Source organism: Fistularia commersonii, chromosome 29 (genome assembly GCF_037954325.1).
Source record: "Fistularia commersonii isolate RoL2024-O1a breed Wild chromosome 29, RoL_Fcom_v1.0, whole genome shotgun sequence".
NCBI lineage: Eukaryota > Metazoa > Chordata > Actinopteri > Syngnathiformes > Fistulariidae > Fistularia > Fistularia commersonii.
In genome coordinates, this window is record NC_141312.1 from 10406874 (window position 1) to 10427218 (window position 20345).

The 20345-nt window shown below is 40.7% G+C and overlaps 1 protein-coding gene across 3 annotated transcripts in view; it reads right to left on the reverse strand.

The window, feature by feature from the left end:
* jade2 (jade family PHD finger 2) overlaps positions 1-20345 on the reverse strand; it is a 144950-nt gene that overhangs the window by 63892 nt on the left and 60713 nt on the right. The window contains exon 2 of one of the 3 annotated variants that reach the window (XM_086176883.1): positions 7082-7128. The exons of the other annotated variants lie outside the window; for them this stretch is intronic. The gene's annotated coding sequence lies outside the window, so the exon portion shown is untranslated. The remainder of the gene's footprint in view (positions 1-7081; positions 7129-20345) is intronic. 3 annotated transcript variants of the gene reach the window in all.

Sequence of the window (20345 nt, forward strand, 5' to 3'; positions counted from 1 at the left end):
ATAAGTCCTTTGGGGAGTGTTAGAGAGTGCTCCTGCTGGGGGACTGTCCATAATGAATACCATGTTCAGACATAAGGGTGTAAAAGGGGCACCTAGCACTAGGACACCCTTGGTCGCAGTCTGATGATTGACTTTGCAGCCATATACTGTATCTCGGCCAGAGCTGTGGCATTAATGTGATGGTTTTTGTGGCGATAACCGCAAAACTGTTGGTAGACACCCATGATGACAGATGCCATCAGGCATTTCAGCCTATGGGGCACAATGTAGCAGGTATGTACTGACAGGCTAAGTGGTAGGTGTCTTAGGTGGTTACCGAGGCAACAATTCAAGAGTGGGAAAAGGCCATGGAGAACTATTTCTAGACACCTTCAATGGAACTCTCATCCATCATCCAGTAACTCAAGAGTGGTAAGCAGTGTACTGTCAGCACTGCATATGATGGGGATGAGGCACTGCTGAACCGCACTCTGGATGTTGTGGGTTTGAAGTAATACTTTGAGGGCGTCGTCAATCCCACTGACGTGCCATCAAATGAGGAAGCAGTCTGGAGACTTGGGGTTGGCTCCCCTTTCACTGGGGCTGATGTAGCCGAGGTGGTAATAGCTCTTAGGGCCCTGGAGGCATATTTGGAGTTCCTAAAGGCTCTGGATGTTGCGGGGCTTTTTTGGTTGGCACAAAAGCATGTTGATAAAAGTACCACTGGATTGGCAAAACAGGTCAGTGGTCCCCCTCTTTTAGAATGGGGACCAGAGGGTATAGTCCAAATGTAGTAGAAGAAGACATTCCTCTGCCTCTCTGCTACGGTTGAACTTCTGCTTCAGGATTGGCAGTGTTTTTTTTCCGCATTTACACCCATGACATTTGGATGTCATTTGGACTAGACAAGCGTGAACAAATGTTATAGAGAAGAGTGAAGCTGATCACCTCTGAAGGGGCTGAACTTTCTGAAGGCAACATGTCAGATGTTCAGGAACACTAAAGATACCAATGGATCCTGCAGGCAAATAGCAACCATGAAGAGACAGCACAGAGGTCAGCCAGAACCAAATACCTTCAGGTTGTGACAGGTTCTGAAAATTCAGTTGAATGGCTAAAGGAAATCCGTGCAATGAGCACTCATGCCCTACAAGTGACCAGACACCCTGTCTGATATGATATCTTAGCTACTGGAAGCAATGGAAGCCACCAATATTAAGACAAGGAAGTTACTTACAATGCATGTTCCAATGTCCTCAAGGAATACAGGGAGCAGGAGGGTGGAGTAGTGAGCATCACAGCCACTCTCAGGTAGTAAACAGCAAGCCTCTAGGAGTACATTTGGAATATAGTCCTCAATGATGTGTAGGTTAACATCTCAAACTGCCGATGCCCAGTGGGCTTTCATGACAGACAAGCCAATGCATAGCACGTACTATCAAAACTCAAAGGAATGGCTGACATCCTGAAAAGGTAACAGTGCCTGGAAAAGGATGGACTGAAAGACAGCACAAAGGCAGCTATCATGGCTGCACAATAAGAAGCCTAGAATACAAGACTGATCAAGGAGACCCTCACACTCCCGCGCTTCAAGGAGACACGATGTCACACAGATATGGTGAGACAGGGATGTGTATATATATATATATATATATATATATATGTACACATCTCATGTGCATTGGATTTGGAAGCTGCTTTAATGCATCTGTACTATACATCTCAAGATAAGCATACTGTGAAAATTCTTCAGTATTTACATCCATTAAAAGTATCAAGACATATGTAAGTATTGCTAGTCTGTGATGCAGAACTATCGCGTATTAACATACTGGCAAAGACACTGTTAAAGTTTATTCATAACATCGTTGCACATTTTTTCCCTTTAACTCCGAAAGTAATACAAGTTTCATCAGAGACTCTTTTGTCATTGTAATCAAATATGATCAAACAAAGGTTTTCAGCACATTGTTCTAATCTTTAATGCCTAAACAATGGAAAAAAATCTCTTCAGCATCCAAAACTGTATTGAAAATTCATATGTAACTATTGCTGTTGATTATTACTTCCATTATTTTGTATTTTTCTATTTTGATGACTTAATGAAGCTGTAAGGTCTCTTTATACCCAGTGAGAAGAGAGAGGTATGGTCTTGCAAAGGATGTACAGGCCTTTCGACATACATTGTCATACTTAACGTATTGAGTGTGTTGTTATGACCAACTGTGAACAATCCAAAGATCTTCGGATTACAGAAATAGAGGGATAACTCACTTCAAATAGGATAAAATAAAGAAGCTGTTTGCGAACATAAAATAATTCCAGTGTTGGCAGAATGACAATGGCTCACAAAGGAACGCATCTAGTTTAATCAGACTCTAATTCTGACAGACCATATATGTTATGACGAGGAGGAGAAAGTACTAAGATGCAGTTGGACAGATGAATCAATCTTTGAAGGGGAAGAGTGGAAACCTGACAAATTCTGAGGAAAATAATAGGGAAACGAATGCGAAATGCAAAACTGAAGTATGAAGGATATAGGGCACTTAAGGGAGATAAAAATACAGTATGAATATGCAATATGTTAATATTTTCAGTGTGCTTGCTGAAGTCTCCTAATTATCTTAAATTCAAAACCAATCCTTGCTATTACTTACCAGCTAGTAAGAAAGGGCATGAGCATATGTTTTTTATTTATTTATTTATTTTTTACATAATTTATTTAAAAGTGAGATACATCTTGTAGGCATATGGGCTCAACATGTCAATCACAAAGTAATACATAAGTGTCACAGATTTAAATTGTTAATCAGTTCAGAAAGACACTCAGAAAAGAACAGCTAAATAACAAAAACATCAACATTTGAGTGTGTGTGTATGTTGGGGGAGTTGGTGAGAAATAACATATCACTCTTCATATTCCTTTTTCACAGTGATCCCTTTCTTTTTTGCCTCTACTCAAGAACACATTTGTGTTAGAGGACAGTATAATCTGCAGGTGGAGTTGGCCATAAGAAAATTGAGAAGTGTTTGTTTTTTTAAGATAAACACCAAAAAGTTTCTCTTTGTAAAAATCATGATGGAGAGCTTTACAACTACACCAGTGGGTTATAATAATGTAAAGCTGGCTTTAATAAATAATATACTGTTGGCAACCAAGGTACTACAGTCTGAACTGGAATCAGGTTGTATATGGATGAAACAGAGACACAAAACATGAAACTGCAAACACAATGGGCGGTGTGGCGCAGGAGGTGTAGCAATTGTCTCTGGAACCAAATATTCTTGGTCGAAGTGTTGTTGAGCAAGTCACTGAACCCCTAACTGCTACCCTGGCGCTAATGGACGGCACCCAACTGCTCATAGCCCATCCATGATGGGTTAAATACAGAGAATGAATTTCCCCACGAGGGATTAATAAATTATAAATTATAATTATGTATTGGGTTGTGTTTGTCTGCTCTGGTAATTTCCCCCCGGGTGCAGCCAGGAGGCGATAGTGTTTATTTGGGCTGTGGTTGAGGCTTTATCATTTGTCTTTCTCTTCAGTGTGTCAATAAAGGGACTACAGGCCATTGACAACAATATTGAGTTGCAGAAGGGCTATTCCATCTATGGTAGCTGCCAGGTGTCAGCGGTGGGCCCTCATACTAATGGCCCACCATTTCACAATTCAGTATAGGAGTGCAGCTGAACATGGAAATGCGGACGGCCTTTCTTGCCTGCCCCTGCAGGTAGTTCATAAGGAAAAACTTGGTTTAGTGGATATGGTGCTGATACATCATCCAGAAACTCTGCCGGTGTGCAGCACAGACATTCGCAAAGAGACAAGGTAGTACTCGCTCAAGTGATGGACAAGGTACTCTCGGGACAGTTCCCCGTGACTCACGGGCGCAACAATGCCCTTTTACTCACAGAGAGATGAGCTCATCAACCGGGTGATTGTGCCCCCAAGACTGAGACCACAGTTGTTGAAAGAGCTGGATGCAGGGCATCAAGGGGTGGTGCAAATGAAAGCCATCGCTCAGAGTTGTATCTAGTGACTGGGGATTGATGCTCAGATTGAACAACAGACTAAAGTTTGTGATTCATGTCAGCGCAACCAGAAGGCTCCCAGTCTCTCCCCACTGCACTTTAACCCATGGTCAGGGACTCAGTGGTAGCAAAGAAGTGGATTTTGTGGGGCCTTTGAGGGCCCGCAAACTTTTGTTTCTGGTGGTAGTTGATGCCCACTGGAAGTGGTCGAAAGTGCATGTTGATGGATTCCACCATGAACGCTAAGACCATTCAGGCTCCTAGGAGTTCAGCCCTCACGGATTGCCTGAAGTGTTGGTCAGCGATAACAGCCCACAATTTGCTTCAAATGTTTTTGCAGCTTTTCTCATTACATTACATTACATTACATTACATTACATTACAGTCATTTAGCAGACGCTTTCATCCAAAGCGACTTACAAATATTGCAATTCAATAACCGAAAACCCAAAGTACCAGTAGTCGTTATTCAGAAGTCACCACTCTGCCAAATAACCATCTCAAAACCATATAAAGAGGTACGTTTTCAGATCATGGCGGAAGATGGGCAGTGACCCCGCTGTTCTGACCTTTTCTGGGAGTTCGTTCCACCACTGAGGAGCCAAGACTGAGAAGAGCCAAGACCGGTTCGATCAGCAGCCAGGGGCTCGGAGTGATGGGGTGGACAGTTGCAGAGAGGTGGCAAATCGGAGGGGACGGGTAGGGACATGTGAATTGACCATATCCTGAAGATAGGACAGGGCTGTCCCTTTCACTGCCCGGTAGGCGAGCACCAGGGTCTTGAACTTGATGGGAGCGGCAAACGAATGGAGTGAAGCACATGCGCTCTGCACCATTTCTCCAAGCCACAAATGGACAGGTGGAACATTTTGTGCAAACGCTGAAGCGCTCGTTGCAAACGTCCAAGGAGTATTCACACTCAGCTACAGAAATGCCCCACACGCCATGACTAATGAGTCCCTGGCCATGCTCTTCCTTCGCTGTCGGCTCCGCACCTGTAACAACGTCCCCATGCCAAGTGTGGCAGCGATGGTGGATCAGGCTCGGGCAGATCAGCAGAATCGCAGGTCTTGATCTGCCAAGTACAAAAACTTTGCAGTGGGGAATTCTGTTCTGGCCCATGATTATAGGCTTTGGGGAGGAAAAGTGGTTGCCAGGTATAATGGTGTCACAGTCGGGGCCAGTGTTTCACACAGTGGATATGGGCTCAGGAGTACTCTGGAAATGTCACACTGATCAGATGCAGGCCAGGGAGCAGGGAACACTTGTACATCGTGAGCCACGACAACCAGTAGTACTGAGTCAACCAATTACAGTCCCCATGATAGAGCCGCCGACGGCTCCCACAGTGGGGGGACCAGAGCTCCCCCAGAAAGATCATCTGGTCAACCAAAAGGAGGCAGCTGACATATCAGTAGCGGTCACTCATCCTCCAGAGACATTAAGTAGAAACATTTCATGGGTTTACAAACCTATGACTGTCAAACCTTTTAAGAGACTTGGAGTACGGACCATCGCCCCACAATCCCCCGACAAACTCGAGGTGTGGTGTAGTCTGAAGCTGGGGTTAGACTGATTCAGCAGCGGTGTTATAGGTTCATTTCATTGCATAAAGGCTCAGTCAGTTTATTGTCTGTTGTTTGTAAAAGGAGGGGTTGATTTTGGGGCTATCTTTATAAGATATTTAGTATTGTTCTGTTTGAAAACCTAGTTAAGACCCAACAGAGTTGGGGGATTGTATTCTAAATAAGTGGGTAGGAGATGCGATGAACTGGGCTGTTTGCTTGCTCTGGTTATGTCCCCTGGGCGCCGCCAGGGGGCGATAGTGTTGATTTGTGTTGTGATTGAGGCTGTATCATTTGTCTTTCTCTCCAGTGTGTTAATAACGTACTTCAGGAATGGCACTAGGTTAACATGGCTTTGCCCCTATTATTTCTGGATAAGTTAAGTCCCAACAGTTTTAAGTATTTAAGCACACTTGCTTTGGGAACATAGTACAATGAAAATGACTTTTTCTACTTGTTGTGCCAAACCTGCATTTTACAACACAGAAGCACACTCAATCTCTGCAATCTGCATATTCTTCAATTTGTTAAGAGGGTTCATCAGGACAAACCCTTTGAATGCGTCACTGGTGCTATTTGAGCTCAGCACTGACAATTTATATACATTTAAAATCCTTTCTTGTGTTTTCCTGGACTGATAACAGAAAATTTTAAGCATATTGCCTGTTGAAAAAATAGTTGCCATACAAGACAGTAACTTGATATATCACAGATCAGGTATTATAATTTGTTAGAAATCAAACTAAGAGTATCATCACAAAAAAAGTGTGTGTGTGTGTGTGTGGGGGGGGGGGGGCATTGTCATACCATTACTTTAATTTTATGTTTATGTTTTATGTACTAAAGGTTCACCTCAACATTAAGTTAAAGCTATACCACATGGAGCTTTACTACAGTTAATATAATCCGAGGCTATGAGTTTGTGTTGATATTTATCACCCTTTTTTTTTTTAAATCTACTTCAGTAATTTGTACTAAGAGCCAAAATCCATCTACGAAAGCAGTGTGAATTAGCTAGAAAAGTGATCTTGAAAGGTAATTATGATCAAAAAAAGCTGAGAGATGCTATAGGGCACTGTGGAGTTGATTTCCTCCTAAAATTAATTGGCTTAGATTTATTTATTTGTTGTTGAATTTGTTGTATTTTTTACATGGCTGCACAGTGTGTTGCACCACATGGGCAGTAAATCAGATTTCACATTACAATCCCTTGGATTGGCTGACAAGTGCTTAAAGTACACACAGTATTTCCATCAAAAAAATATACGACCTCAAATAAAAAAAATAAAATAAAATCAGCAGAACACCCAAACTCTTCTTGTGCTCATGGATACAATGAGCATGTGCCAAAAACAGAAGTAGGGCTAATACTTCAAATAAAACCATTCACTTAAATTCGGGATAAGCAAATTACCACACCTGATCAAAGAGTATCCTGCAACTAAAACATTGAGGACCTTCAAATGTGTTTTACACACAGTCAAAACGAAAACGTTTACCTGAGGCAGAAGATGGACTCAACTGAGAACTGCGGAAGACATTCCAACTGTAAAAGTTCCAGAAAAGACAGAAGGATGGGTTATTTTGGGATTTATGAAGCATCAGATCCTACACCTCCTGGAGCAGGAACAATTTCTCAGTCCTCAGGTAATAGAGAGAACTTGACCATAATTATACCAAGGGCAATTCTGCTGTGTTTGTTACAAAAGTTTAAGACTATCCATTGAGAAGACAAACAATATGAGCATCTTTCCTGACTCCTCTCAAAGCAGCAATTCAAGTCCGGCATCATCAAAATATAACTTTGACACATGAATACTAGTAACCAATCTCGCCCTCTTTTCTCTGCTATCAGGAGTCACAACTTTAATGATGTAAAAGGCTTTATGAAAGTGAATATGGGATGTCACCATACCAATCAATTCCATATCACAATGCAGATCAACCAACTTGACCAACTTGTAACAAATCCACATTTTTTAACTATAGGATGGATGGATTATCATCCCTTTTTAAGTAAACTTTAGAGATGGAAGAGGAATTCATGGTTCTGACATTGAGTTTTGGTAATAACAGTAAAAAAAAAAAAAACATGCAACATGAATTATTCCGTGCAATGTGTTTGATTTAAATTTATAAATAAGGTGGTAGAGATTTTCTGATTATTAATAGAATGTTTTAGATAAGATTGAATACATGAGATATTTATGTTTTGAATTAACATAAAGGAAAATACAATAAGCCCAATTGATCCAAAACAAGCATCAATGTGCAACACTTTTTGTTGTGCGATCAGTGTTTTTTTTCCATGTTTTACATCTTACTTCTTTTCCTCTTTTGGTTGTATTAGAGCAATATCCTGTATAATTTAAATATCATATAAATATCTGCTCATATGATTTTAGGTTCAAATGAGAGAAATCATCCAATAAATGATATCTCTTTAAAAATTTAATAAAGTAGTTACTGATTTGACATAATGAAATTTCAACATTGAACAATAAGGCTTAACTTACGTGTGTGCGTTTGTATGTGTTTGTCTCTGCGTGTGTGTGCGCATGTGTTTGTGTGAGTGAAATTGTTTGCATGCACCACAAAGAACCCTGGAAACAAAATTAGTGAACGGTAAACTCAACTCATATCCCCAAAAAGATGACCATGACAAACCGACTACATTTGGAAATTCTGATAGTTTGAGATCTCAAAAAGCTGAGAAATCAATAATAATAATACACAGGCAAGACACAAATGTGGGACAGTACAGGTCAATTATTTTAAATTCACTTATATAGATGCCACAGCCTCTTTCCTGGCTGTCAGGACATTACTGTGCTCAAAAAAAAAAGCGAATAATAACCAATATCACTAAGATTTTTTTTAAAACAGTGTATTACGCACTTGTTTTTTCGCTAATATATACTAGGTAAGGGGAAATTTGAAAAACTCTTCTGAATGGTAGTGTGTAGCTGAATTTCAGTGCATCATAGTGCAATACCACTGAAAAAAATGTGACATCGAAATAGTTGGACAAATGAAAATGAAAAAAATTTGGGATATCGCTACCAATATCCAAGTATTACAGAAAATGTTATTGTAACATTCTGTAATTAATAAATTCAGGGGCCCATTATTTATAATCAGGAGATATTATCTTACCCAACATTATTTTTTCTCTATGGTGAGCATTTTGTTGTTATTGCACCAGGACATCATATTCACAATGTCAATAGTGGTAGGATAATATCAGGAGGTGGGAAACAAAAGCTCAGTGCTAAAATTTTAAGCAATTGCATGGGTGGAAATCAGAAAGGGAAAGAATTTCTGAGCTAAAAGCAAAAACAAAGAGCTTGCAATGATCAGACGAATCCAGTGCTTCTACATTATAAAGACATTCAAATTTTATTACGAGTTATACTAACATTATTTCCAAAATCTCTGTTAATCACATTTTAATGACATGACTGTCTTATGTCATGTTTATTATCATTTACATGTTATTATGACATTAATTGTTATTAGAAGATTGATACATGATGTTGAGTTTTTAACAAGACCTGGACTTCTATGTATACATTTTTCCAAGACAAAGTTGTGTGTTACCTTTGTAATGTATTAATTGTTGTATTAACAGATTACAATTTGAATCACTGTTACAAGATGCAAACTTATGCAGTTAGTCCAAAGATGTCTGAGGCTTTACCAGCTAAACTGCAAAGTCAGGAGTAAGCTCCACAAATCTAAGGATTGAGCAGTCAAAACCAGCAATGTGTTACCTCACAAGACCTTAAGAACCAGTAATCTATTTTCTGAAGTTTTTGAGAGACTGTTTTTTTTTACTTTTGTTTTCATTTCATTCATTAATCCCTTGCATTAATCCCTTCATTTTCTGCACTTTACCTATCATGGATGAAGTATTAGTGGTGGGCAGGCACTAAGAGGCGCCTGGGGAGCAATTAGGGGTTCAGTGTCCCAATCAGTAACACTACAACAGGCTAGAAGCTTGAGAATTGAACCAGAAACTTTCGCATCTCACCACCTGAGTCATGCTGTTGGTGGAATTGGAGTGTTACTATACCCAAATAAAGGAATAAAGAAACATTTCAGAACATGTCGGAACAGATGAAGGACAACACAGAAATTGTCTAGACTATTTGCCCTCTTGATCTATTGATCTAATAGTGAATGTCCTCCCATGGAAGTCACTGTTAGCGTACATTATTATTTTATTGATTCATGCAAACTGATTTATTGCAAAGAGTCTGCGGCACAGTAAACAACTGGCCACACCAACACGACATACATAAACAGATACTATAAAGGCCAGATATTTAAAACATACACATCCAGAATCTAAAGTTATAGGGAATGCAGACACATGTAAGATCAAATAAGTTTGATCAGTGACATCAAGAGATACCTTCCTCAACAAAGTCACTGCACTTCAATGTTTCAGTCCTGTCTAGATAAATACTAAAAAGTGATGAGGCCCATAATTCTAAGAAGAAAAAAACAGACATTAGAGACAGTGATTGAGTAATGAGTTGGTACCTGGAGCAATTTTGAGCTAACAAGACAAGGGGGGCTTTATTCATTTGTTCCATTTGTTCTTTGTTAGCTTATTTGTGTACCAGAGAAGCAGAAGATAAGATAAATATGGGGTACATAGAGAGACAAGCTGCGCTTACCTACCCAACAGTGCAATCTAGGCTTACAGTCTAGGTTTGAAATGTCACTTCTCAGTCTGTTCCAATAAAGGCTGTCTTTAACCAATAGTGTAAAAGTCAATTACCCATTCTCGCTCTCGCTCAGTCAGAATGAATTGGTTACACATACTTACTCTGATCATTTCAGTACATATCAGGTTTGGAGGATGAATATCGTTGTGTGAAATGTGTAAAAAGGAACTGAAAAAAAAACTAAAACATTTTTTGACTTTTCAAAGAATATTAATATTACTGTATAATATTATAACTTTTGCATGTACGCTTCTTGTCAAAACCTTCATTACATAGCAACTGGACTTGATTTTCTTCGCTTGAAGAGGTCTCACCTGTCATGCAAGAGGCTACTTCAGTTCCAACTTTGAACTGAAGAGCATGGACTTACATTTAGACCTTTAAACAGACCTTTCTCAACTGGTTTAACACATTTCATGAGAGATCTTGCTATGTTTCAACACAATGTCACATTCAATCCGCAATGTTGTGAGACAGAGACTGTTGATCATCTTATTATCATTCATATCTGATAATCTGTATCCTAACTCTGGTCCTGAAATGCAGTGTATCCAGACGCAATCTGACTTTAAATCCTTGTATGGACAGAAAATTGTTCATCTCAATTGGGCAGCTTGTGATCCAAAATGGACATGGTCGAAATTTTTGGTTTAAACAACAGATTCAGATATAGTTAGCAGATGCAGATATAGCAGTTACAGTAAGACAAGGACAGCATAGAAACTGTGGAAGTACTGCTGGGGTCATGGAAGGAGGGCGACAATGTAAGGGAACAAGGAACAGCTGAACAAGAACCAGCTTGGCAGGTGTTGCGTCCGGGTCCTCCTGAGGAACTGAACGCGATTCAAGCATTACCCAACTGTCCACCCAGTTGCCATCTGAAAGCACAGCACGCAATGCTGCCTTTGAGTGACCACAGGATCGATTCACACACGCTATTAGCCTGAGGGTGGTATGCAGTAGTATGGTGCACCTTCACACGCAATGATCTTGCAAGTGCCGACCAGACCCCTGAGGTGAATTGTGGACCCCTGTCAAAGGTGATATCCGACGACGTGCAAAAGGTCAGCATGCACATGATCAAAACACCTGGCCAAAATTAGAAACAGTTAGAGGTGCGTCCTTGTGTACTGGTGAACCTTAGTGCGCTGGCATGTTACACATGCAGCCAACCAACCCTTGACATCCTTGTGGAGGCCAGGCCAGACCAACTTGAAACTAACCAGCTTCAATGACGCCTGAACTCCAGTGATGAGAGAGTGAACCGAGTCAAAACCTCAACGGCGCCAGGCCACTGGAACCAAGGGAACAGCCAGTGAAGATGTGACAAAGGAGGGCAAGACTACCTTTTTGCACCACTGCATCTTCTAACTTGAGGTCAGTGCGCATTGATCTCAGGGCAAGGACATCTGGATCGCTGGGCTGGTTGGTGCCCACAGCTGAGAAATCCACCCCGAGGTGCACAGGACACACAAGCACATGAGAGAGATAATATGCAACAAGGTTGGACATCCCTGCCACATAATGTATATCAGTTGTGAATTCAGAGATGGCTGCCAAGTGGCCCTGCTGATGAGCAGAAAAAGGGTCAGTCAACTTGGACATGCTGAAAGTTAGCAGTTTATGGTACACATAAGCAGTGAATGAGCAAACTTTTATCAGGAACCGCAAATGATGTATTACAAGGTAAAGGGACAGCACCTGCCATTCAAAAATGGTGTAGTTGTGCTCGCTGTCTCGCATTTTGTGGCTAAAAAATGCAAGTGGTTACCAGGCATTTTCCACATACTGTTCAACCACCTTCCAGACGACTGTCAGACGCATCAGTAATTAAAGCTATGGACACCATGGGTCCAGAATGGCTGTGGAGAGCTGCATAAGCCAGGGCATGCTTACTCCCATCAAAGGCCTGGACAGGCCTGGGAGTCCTTACGCAATGCCTTGTAAGTGGTTGGGTGGGGAAACCGCCACAGCTTACACCTAAGATGACAATGCAAACTGGGCCTTACAGCAAAATGCAGTAACCCAAGAGTCTCTCCAAAACTCCAATAGACTCACTCCTGATCCTATCCATCCTGGTCACTCCCAAAGAGAACCTTAGCATCTTCACCTGCAACCTCTAGCTCTGCCTCCTGTCTTTTCGTCATTGAAACTATTTCTAGACCATACAGAATCGCTGCTCTCACCACTGTCTTGTACACCTTTCCTTTCATTCTGACTGATAGTCCTATATTGCATAGTACCTCTGACACTTTTCTTCACCCATTCCAACCTGCTTGAACCGGTCTCTTCATCTCTTTTCCTCACTCTCCGCTGCTCTGGAATGTTGACTCCAAGTACCTAAAATTCTCCAACTTCTTGATCTCCACTCCCTGGAGCCTCACCCTTCCACCCGGATTCTTATGTCTTGCTGTGACTACCCTTCATCCCTCTCCTTTCCAGCGCATACCTCCACCTCCCTAGATTTTCCTCTACCTGTTTTCTGCTCTCACTACAGATCACAATATCATCTGCAAACACCATGGTCCATGGAGATTCCTGTCTAACCTCATCTGTCAGCCTGTGCATCACCACTGCGAACAAGAAGGGGCTCAGAGCTGATCCCTAATGGAGCCCCTCCTCCACCAAGAACTCTGTTAACCCTACAGCACACCGTACCACTGACTCACAACTAGCATACATGTCCTGCACCAGTTTAACATACTTCTCTGTCACTCCAGACTTCCTCATACAATACCAGAGTTCCTCTCTTGGCACCCTGTCATATGCTTTTTCTAGGTCTAAAGAAACACAATGCAGCTCCCTCTGGCCTTCTCTGTACTTCTCTATTAGCATTCTCAAAGCAAATACTGCATCTGTAGTACTCTTTCTAGGCATGAAGCCATACTGCTGTTCACACATGCTGACTTCTGCTCTGTCTAATTTCCACTGCCCTTTCCCATAACCTCAATGTATGGCTCATCAACTTTATCCCTCTATAGTTGCCGCAATTCTGCACATCCCCATTATTCTCAAGATTAGGCACCATCACACTTTGTCTCTATTCTTCAGGCATCTTCTCACTCTCTGGGATCCTGTTGAATAATCTAGTCAGAAAATCTACCACTGCCTCTCCTAGACACTTCCACACCTCCACAGATCCATCGGAACTAGCTGCTTTTCCACTCTTCATCCTCTTCAATGCCTTCCTCACTTCCCTTTTACTAATCTCTGCTACTTTGTGGTCTACAATAGTCACCTCATCTACCCTTGCCACTCTTACATGTTCCACATTCATCAGCTCTTCAAAGCTTTCCATCGTCCCATCATTCTTCTATCATGTCAACACATTTCCCTCTCTATCCTCAATCACCATAACCTGTTGTACATCCTTTCCATCATTATGTCTCTGTTTCCCCACCTGTGTAGATAATTCTCACTCCTTACTGTCCAACTGAGTCTATGAGTCATCGTATGCCCTTTGTTTTGTCTTTGCAACCTCTATCTTTAACTTACGCTGTATCACCCTGTACTCCTGTCTGTTCTCCTCAGTCCTCTCATTGTCCCACTTCATCTTTGCTCACCATTATCTCTGTATATACTCCAGCACTTCTTCATTCCACCACCAAGTCTCCTAATCTACTTTCCTTCCAGATGACACACAGAGTCCTCTTCTACCTGTCTCCCTGATAACACTAGCTGTAGTTGTCCAATCATCTGAAAGGTCTCCCTGACCACCCAGAGCCTTTCTCAACTCCTCCCTGAAAACTATACAACACTCCTCCCTTTTCAGCTTCAACCACTTTGTCCTCTGCTCTGCCTTTGTCCTCTTGATCTTCCTTGTCATCAGTCATCCGGACAGAGTCTGTCCTGCTATGCTCTCACCTACAACTACTTTGCAGTCACTGATCTCTTTCAGGTTACCTTGTCTATACAAGATGTAGTCTTGCAATTAACTTCAATTAACTTAAAATCTACCAGATTACATTTCCTACATTAACTATCTCCGTTCTTGTAAGTTACCCTATGTTCCTGTCTTTTCTGGAGAAAAGTGTTCACTACAGCCATTTCCATCCTTTTTGCAAAATCTACCACCATCTGTCCGTCTGCGTTCCTATACTGTAAACCAAATCTGCCCATCACTTCTTGATCCCTTCTATTGCCTTCACCAACATGTCCATTGAATCCTGCATCAATGACTACTCTCATCTCTGGGGATATTCTGCATCACTTTATCTAGCTCGTTCCAGAACTTCTCCTTCTCCTTCTCCTTCTCCTCAAACGTCCCATCTGCGGGACATAGCCACTAACAACATTGAGCATCACACCTTCAGTTTCCAGTTTCAGACTCATTAGTCTATCTGACATTCTTTTCAACTCTAGAACATTCCTTACAAACTTCTACAAGATAACTCCGGCTCCATTCCTCCTCCTGTCGGTACCATGATAGTACAACAAGCTTCAAGACTCACTACCTTTCCATCTGGTCTCCTGGACACACAGTATATCCACCTTCCTTCTCTGCATCATGTTGACCAGTCCTCTACCTTTTCCTGTCATAATTCTGATATTCAAAGTCCCTTCTCTCAGTCCCAGACTCTTGCCTTTCCTCTTCTTTCTCTGCTTCCGAACATGCCTTCCTCCTGTCCTTCTTTGACCTAAAGTAGCCAGGTTTCCATTTGTACCCTGTAGGTCATCCGTACCAATGGTGGTCGTTGTTAACCTGATCCAGTATAACCTGGTTATTAGGTTTGATGTTTGGTTTTGGCAAAAGTTTTACACTGGATATCCTTCCTGATGCAACCCTCTACCCCCCCCCCCCCCTCCCAATGCTGGCTCAGGGAGATACTGGCCCCTGCTGCCCTGAAGCATTGGACCTAATGTTGGTATCAAATTAAAAGTCTGATTAAATAAATAAAATGCCAAAGGAATCATTTGACAAAGGATTTGCAAAATGCCAGTACAGGCAAAGCCAGTATGGCAATGCCGGTACGTTATATCAACAAATATATCAACAAGTTTGGCATGCTGTTTGACAGCTTCACACCTTAGCAGGTCAACTGGCACTGCACCTTAAATGTTAACATCTACCAGATTACATTTCCTACACTGCAACCTTTTTTTTTCCTGCAGGCAGGCCTCCAAATGGGAATGCCATCAAACTCTAGATAAAGTAACGGTATCTGACTGCCACCCTGGTAACAAGAACACCTTACTCTACCATGCCAGTAACCAACCATTGATAAAAATACAGCATGGCAAGCAACCATTCAAGTTAGTCCACATGGTAAGACTTATTGAGTCATAACTGTGAGATCTGCCAATTGGTCTGAGGCCCGACCAATTACTACAAAACAATGACATCTGGAACAGTTAAGCTTTTTTGGTTTGGACTGCCAGGACAGGAATTTTCCAAGTTATTCTGGTCACTTGGTTTGCATGATGTCAATTTAAGGAAGCAATCTCTTTTTAATTGTTATTTTTTTATACTTTAATTACTCAAGGTAACTTTTCATTGACCACAGTGATAAAGCACTCCTTTACCCTCTGACATTCCAGTGTAATGAGAGTATAATTTAATTTTTTTACATTCATGCTCTTGTTGTATGTTCAATTAATGATGGAAAGAGCCTGTTTGGCTTCTTGGATTGACCACTGAGCCACTTAGGCAAGTGATGGCTCTAGTAAGAAAGCCAGGATTATGGTAAGGTCTGAATGAATATAGTATTTAATTCAGAAATGAAACACTTCAGCCAATTACTTTGGTAGAGAACCAGTCACTCAGTTATTTCAGTGTCAGGATTCAGTAACAAAGAGGGGGACTGAAATCCTGGGGGAAAAAAAGAATGAATGCTTGACCATTTTTTCAATCAAGTATTGGTCAGTGAGAAAACAAATATTACAAATCACAATGCCCAAAGTACTCACGTACCACTAGAACCTATCATAAACTAGAATATTCACATTGTGATTTGGTATTGCCATTACAATTTTCCTGCATCCACACTGTGAAGGTTCTAAATCATCCAGTTCATGTTGATCTGTCTTGGAACGGATCTCAGCACGGCACTGTGAGTTGGGTAAAAGGTTGTGTCAAGGTTATGTTCCGCAATTGACACACTTGCCTTCCAGTTACATATTCAAAGTCCAACTCAGGTCTGTTCCCCTATTTTTTACCGTTGTTCTCCGAAAGTCACACGCATTAACATAGCATCCCCATTCAATCCATTCAATCCAACGGCATAACAATTCACTCGTTAACATATCCTTCATGATCGACCAGTAACCACCCCTAATCCCAAGAGTTGTATTATGGACGCCCCCACTGTCAGTTGGAACTGAGGAAGCCTTTCAGATGAGAGGTGAAACTTATCCGAGGAAAGAGACCAAGTCCAGTTGCAGGGATAACAACTGTCTTAGGAGGTTCTCATTCATCAAGGTCATGGTCAATTCTTGTCCAAATCTTATTATGGCAACTGGACTTGCCAAATCCTCTCCCTTGCCCAGATCATAAGATAAAAAATATTCTCAAATTCAACAACAATAATTGTGTTGCAAACAACACCAAACCAAATCTATTTGTTGTTCGAACTGTATCAACTGGGCTTTTGACAGCTATGACCCAGAAAATTTGTGATTTTGGCCCCATATAAGTAGTTTTTGGCCCCATATGAGTAGTTTTTGGTGTGAGAGAGGAGGATACAGACAACAGGTTTAGATGGAGAAGGCCAATTCGCTGTGGCGACTCCTGAAGGGAAAAGCCAAAAGTAAAAGAAGATGAGTAGTTTTTCTGTCCATTTATCCAGGTAGTTCAGAATCACTTTCATCCTTTCATCTTCCTCATAAGTTATCTACACCAGTCCCTCAGTAATTCTTGATAACCAGTTGCTGTTTAAATCATCAAAAATGTTTTCATTAAGTAATAATCAAATTATTAAGTGATTCCATTATTCATTCAGATCAGGATTTCTCAAGTTTTATAAATATACAGTGCAGCACATTACTCAATCGGGGCTAAAATACCAGTTTCCAATGGTTGAAAGTAACATATACCAAAAAGACATTAACATTAAAATCAACATAAATCTATATTAGAAAGATCACAGAAATTCTGGTCTAAAGAAGAGATAACAAAGACTGACAGATTGAGCCCCATTTGAACATTCCCATACATCTAAATCGATTCCTCCTTTCATATTTGTATCAATATTAGACACGGGGTTGGCTAGCTGTGTTTTTGCCTGTGCTCAAAAGAAATCAACAATCACAATCTGGTCGGTTGATCATGTTGTGACACACAGTATTTGTTAAAGTCATTAATAGATACCATATGCAAGTTAGTCTGACATTCATTCACTAAATTCATCTCACATAAAAGCTTCGTATCCGTAAAATAAGGCTAGAACATTCGACAAAAACACAGAAATAACAAACTGACGTTGGTATGCAATCTATTAGTACATTCTTGACACACATAAGGCGGAGGGTTTTGTTAGTTTAGTGTCTGATGGCCAATGACTAATTGCTGCGATCCATTAAAAAGTTCTTTTAGGGGAAAAACAAAGACAAAAACATCTTTAGGGAATTGACAGATTTTGTAAAGCCACTGAGCAACACATGATCGTACTTGATGCAACAGGGAAATATGCTGTCCTGCAAAGTAATACTATTTTCAGGCATTTTCAGTGATTCTCCCTCACTTGTCCTTTGTTTTTCAGTATTTTTCGTGTGGTTGGTGTGTTTCTTCTCTTCTGGTCATTAGTACATTGGAAAAATTGTGAATGAGTTGACAGAGCATCTGATTTTAAGTCAATTATACTTCATCTGGTCTCAAAAATGATTTACTAAATTAGTAAAGGTGAATCTGCACATCTCAGATTGTGGATTTATGGATTTATGGAACTTATTTTCAAGTCAGGTATGCCTTGCATTTTTGGAATTTCCAAAGGCAGAGAAGTATTTCAAAATAAATAAATGAATAAAACCTTGAACCTTGGGTGTAGCACAAATTATGTTTTCAGGAGTCTCTCCAAGCAGTGTTCTTAGTAGCACAGCTTTACAAATGACAGAGAAAGACAAAATGTTTGGCCAGTCCCCAAATGGTAAAATTCTATAAAGCCATGGATAAAATAAAGGATATGTTGTTTCTTTCTGCTTGTGAAAAAGGCATATCACCTTCAGTGAAATGTATTATTTTTTCCCTCAATGACCCAATTTTGTCCTCAGGGGCCAATGCTTTGTTTCACAGCCAAAACTGAGTTTACTGTCTGCACATAGCCAGTCTTATGCAACAGCTAATTACAACCATTCAACCCCAACAAAACCATGAGGTAAGAGAAGGTAGAGGGGCAAGAATGTGTGTGTGTGTGTGTGTGTGTGTGTGTGTGTGTGTGTGTGTGTGTGTGTGTGTGTGTGTGTGCGCACGCACACATGCATTTGTGTGCTTGTGTGTAATGCATGAAGAAAGAGTCTGACAGGGAAAGGCAGAAATATTCAAGGAGAGGCAATAGGGACCAGAAAAAGAAACCAGTAGTTTTTGAATATAGACAGAAAACATTTGAGGGACCGGGGAGGGCAGAGGAAGTAGAGGTGAGAGAGAGTTTATTAGTGGAAGTAAAGTTTATTGGTGGAAGTAAAGACAAGATTTTCATGGAATTCATGAAGCGGCAGTCTAAATGTTCCTTAAATTGGGAAAAACAGAAAAGAGGAGCTTTGCAAAGACCGCAGGCTTGCAGCACTTTCTGTCAATGAGACATTTTGAAAATAATGTCATTATTTAAAAAAAGGTCAAGGGCAAGAAATTTGTCTGTGCTTCCAGCTGAACTGGAGCAAAATGAAGAATATGCAAAACAGATGGAAACACATTTACAAATAAGATATTTCACGAAAAGGTGATCAACACAATCATAAAAGTCAACTTGAAGGTCGGGGGAGGCAACTGAAATTTCACACTGACTAGTATATTTTCTATCAATTAATATGCCATTGTAAAACCAATTGGGTGGCCTTACGGCAAAGACATTTGTGATTCAGACAATATGAAACATTTTATTACTACCCTTTGTGTGCATAAACTGGCTTACAGACACATACACACACAGAGACACACACATAAAAATAAGGTGCATCTCAATAAATTAGAATAACATTGAAAGGGTATTTAATGTCAGTAATACCATTCACGAAACTGAAATGCATACATTTTATGCATTTTGATGAAAACGGTGTACAGCTAACGCTGAACATTCAATAAGCCAGAAAAAGTAAAATATTGTGTAAAACTTTAGGTGGGATCAGTGGCAGTGTAATTAGTGCCTCCACCTCACAGCAAGGATGTTCTTGGTTTGATATCAACAAGTGGCTTTTTTGTGAGAAGTTTGCATGTTCAAGCCATGTCTGTGTGAGTGATCTCCTGGTTCTCTGGTTTGCTATTTCAGTCCAAAAACAGGTTTATTGGAGAACCTAAATTGCTTTGACACATGAATGTAGAAGTAAATGGTTGGAGGTCTCTGTATGTGGCCCTGTGATTAAAATTGTAGACCAGGGGTCTTAAACTCGCGGCCCGCGGGCCAATTGTGGCCCATGGGTTGATAGCTTGTTGCCCCCAACTTAATATGAAAAGTTAAATTTTAGTACGGTCCGCGAGTTTGATATGTATGCCACTTAAAGGTGGGGGCAACAAACTGTCGTCCCGTGGGCTGCAATTGACCTGCGGGCCGCGAGTTTGAAACCCCTGTTGTAGACTCATGGTGACACACTCAAAGCAGCTTTTGTAAAAAACGCAAAACACCTGCAAATGTATCCTGAGTCTTTGAAATGGTCCAGTATGATGTGGTAATAGTCATGGATCAGTAGGCTACACAATCATGAGGAAGACCACTGACTTGACAGTTGTCCAGAAGACACTGGAATCCTCTACAAGGAGAAGCCCATAAAACATCACTGCTAAATTAGCTAGCTTTTCAAAAAATCAATTAAAAGTTGAGTGGAAGACGTTTTTTTTGTGGAAAAAGGTACATAAAGCAAAGGAAACAAGTGCAGCATTGAG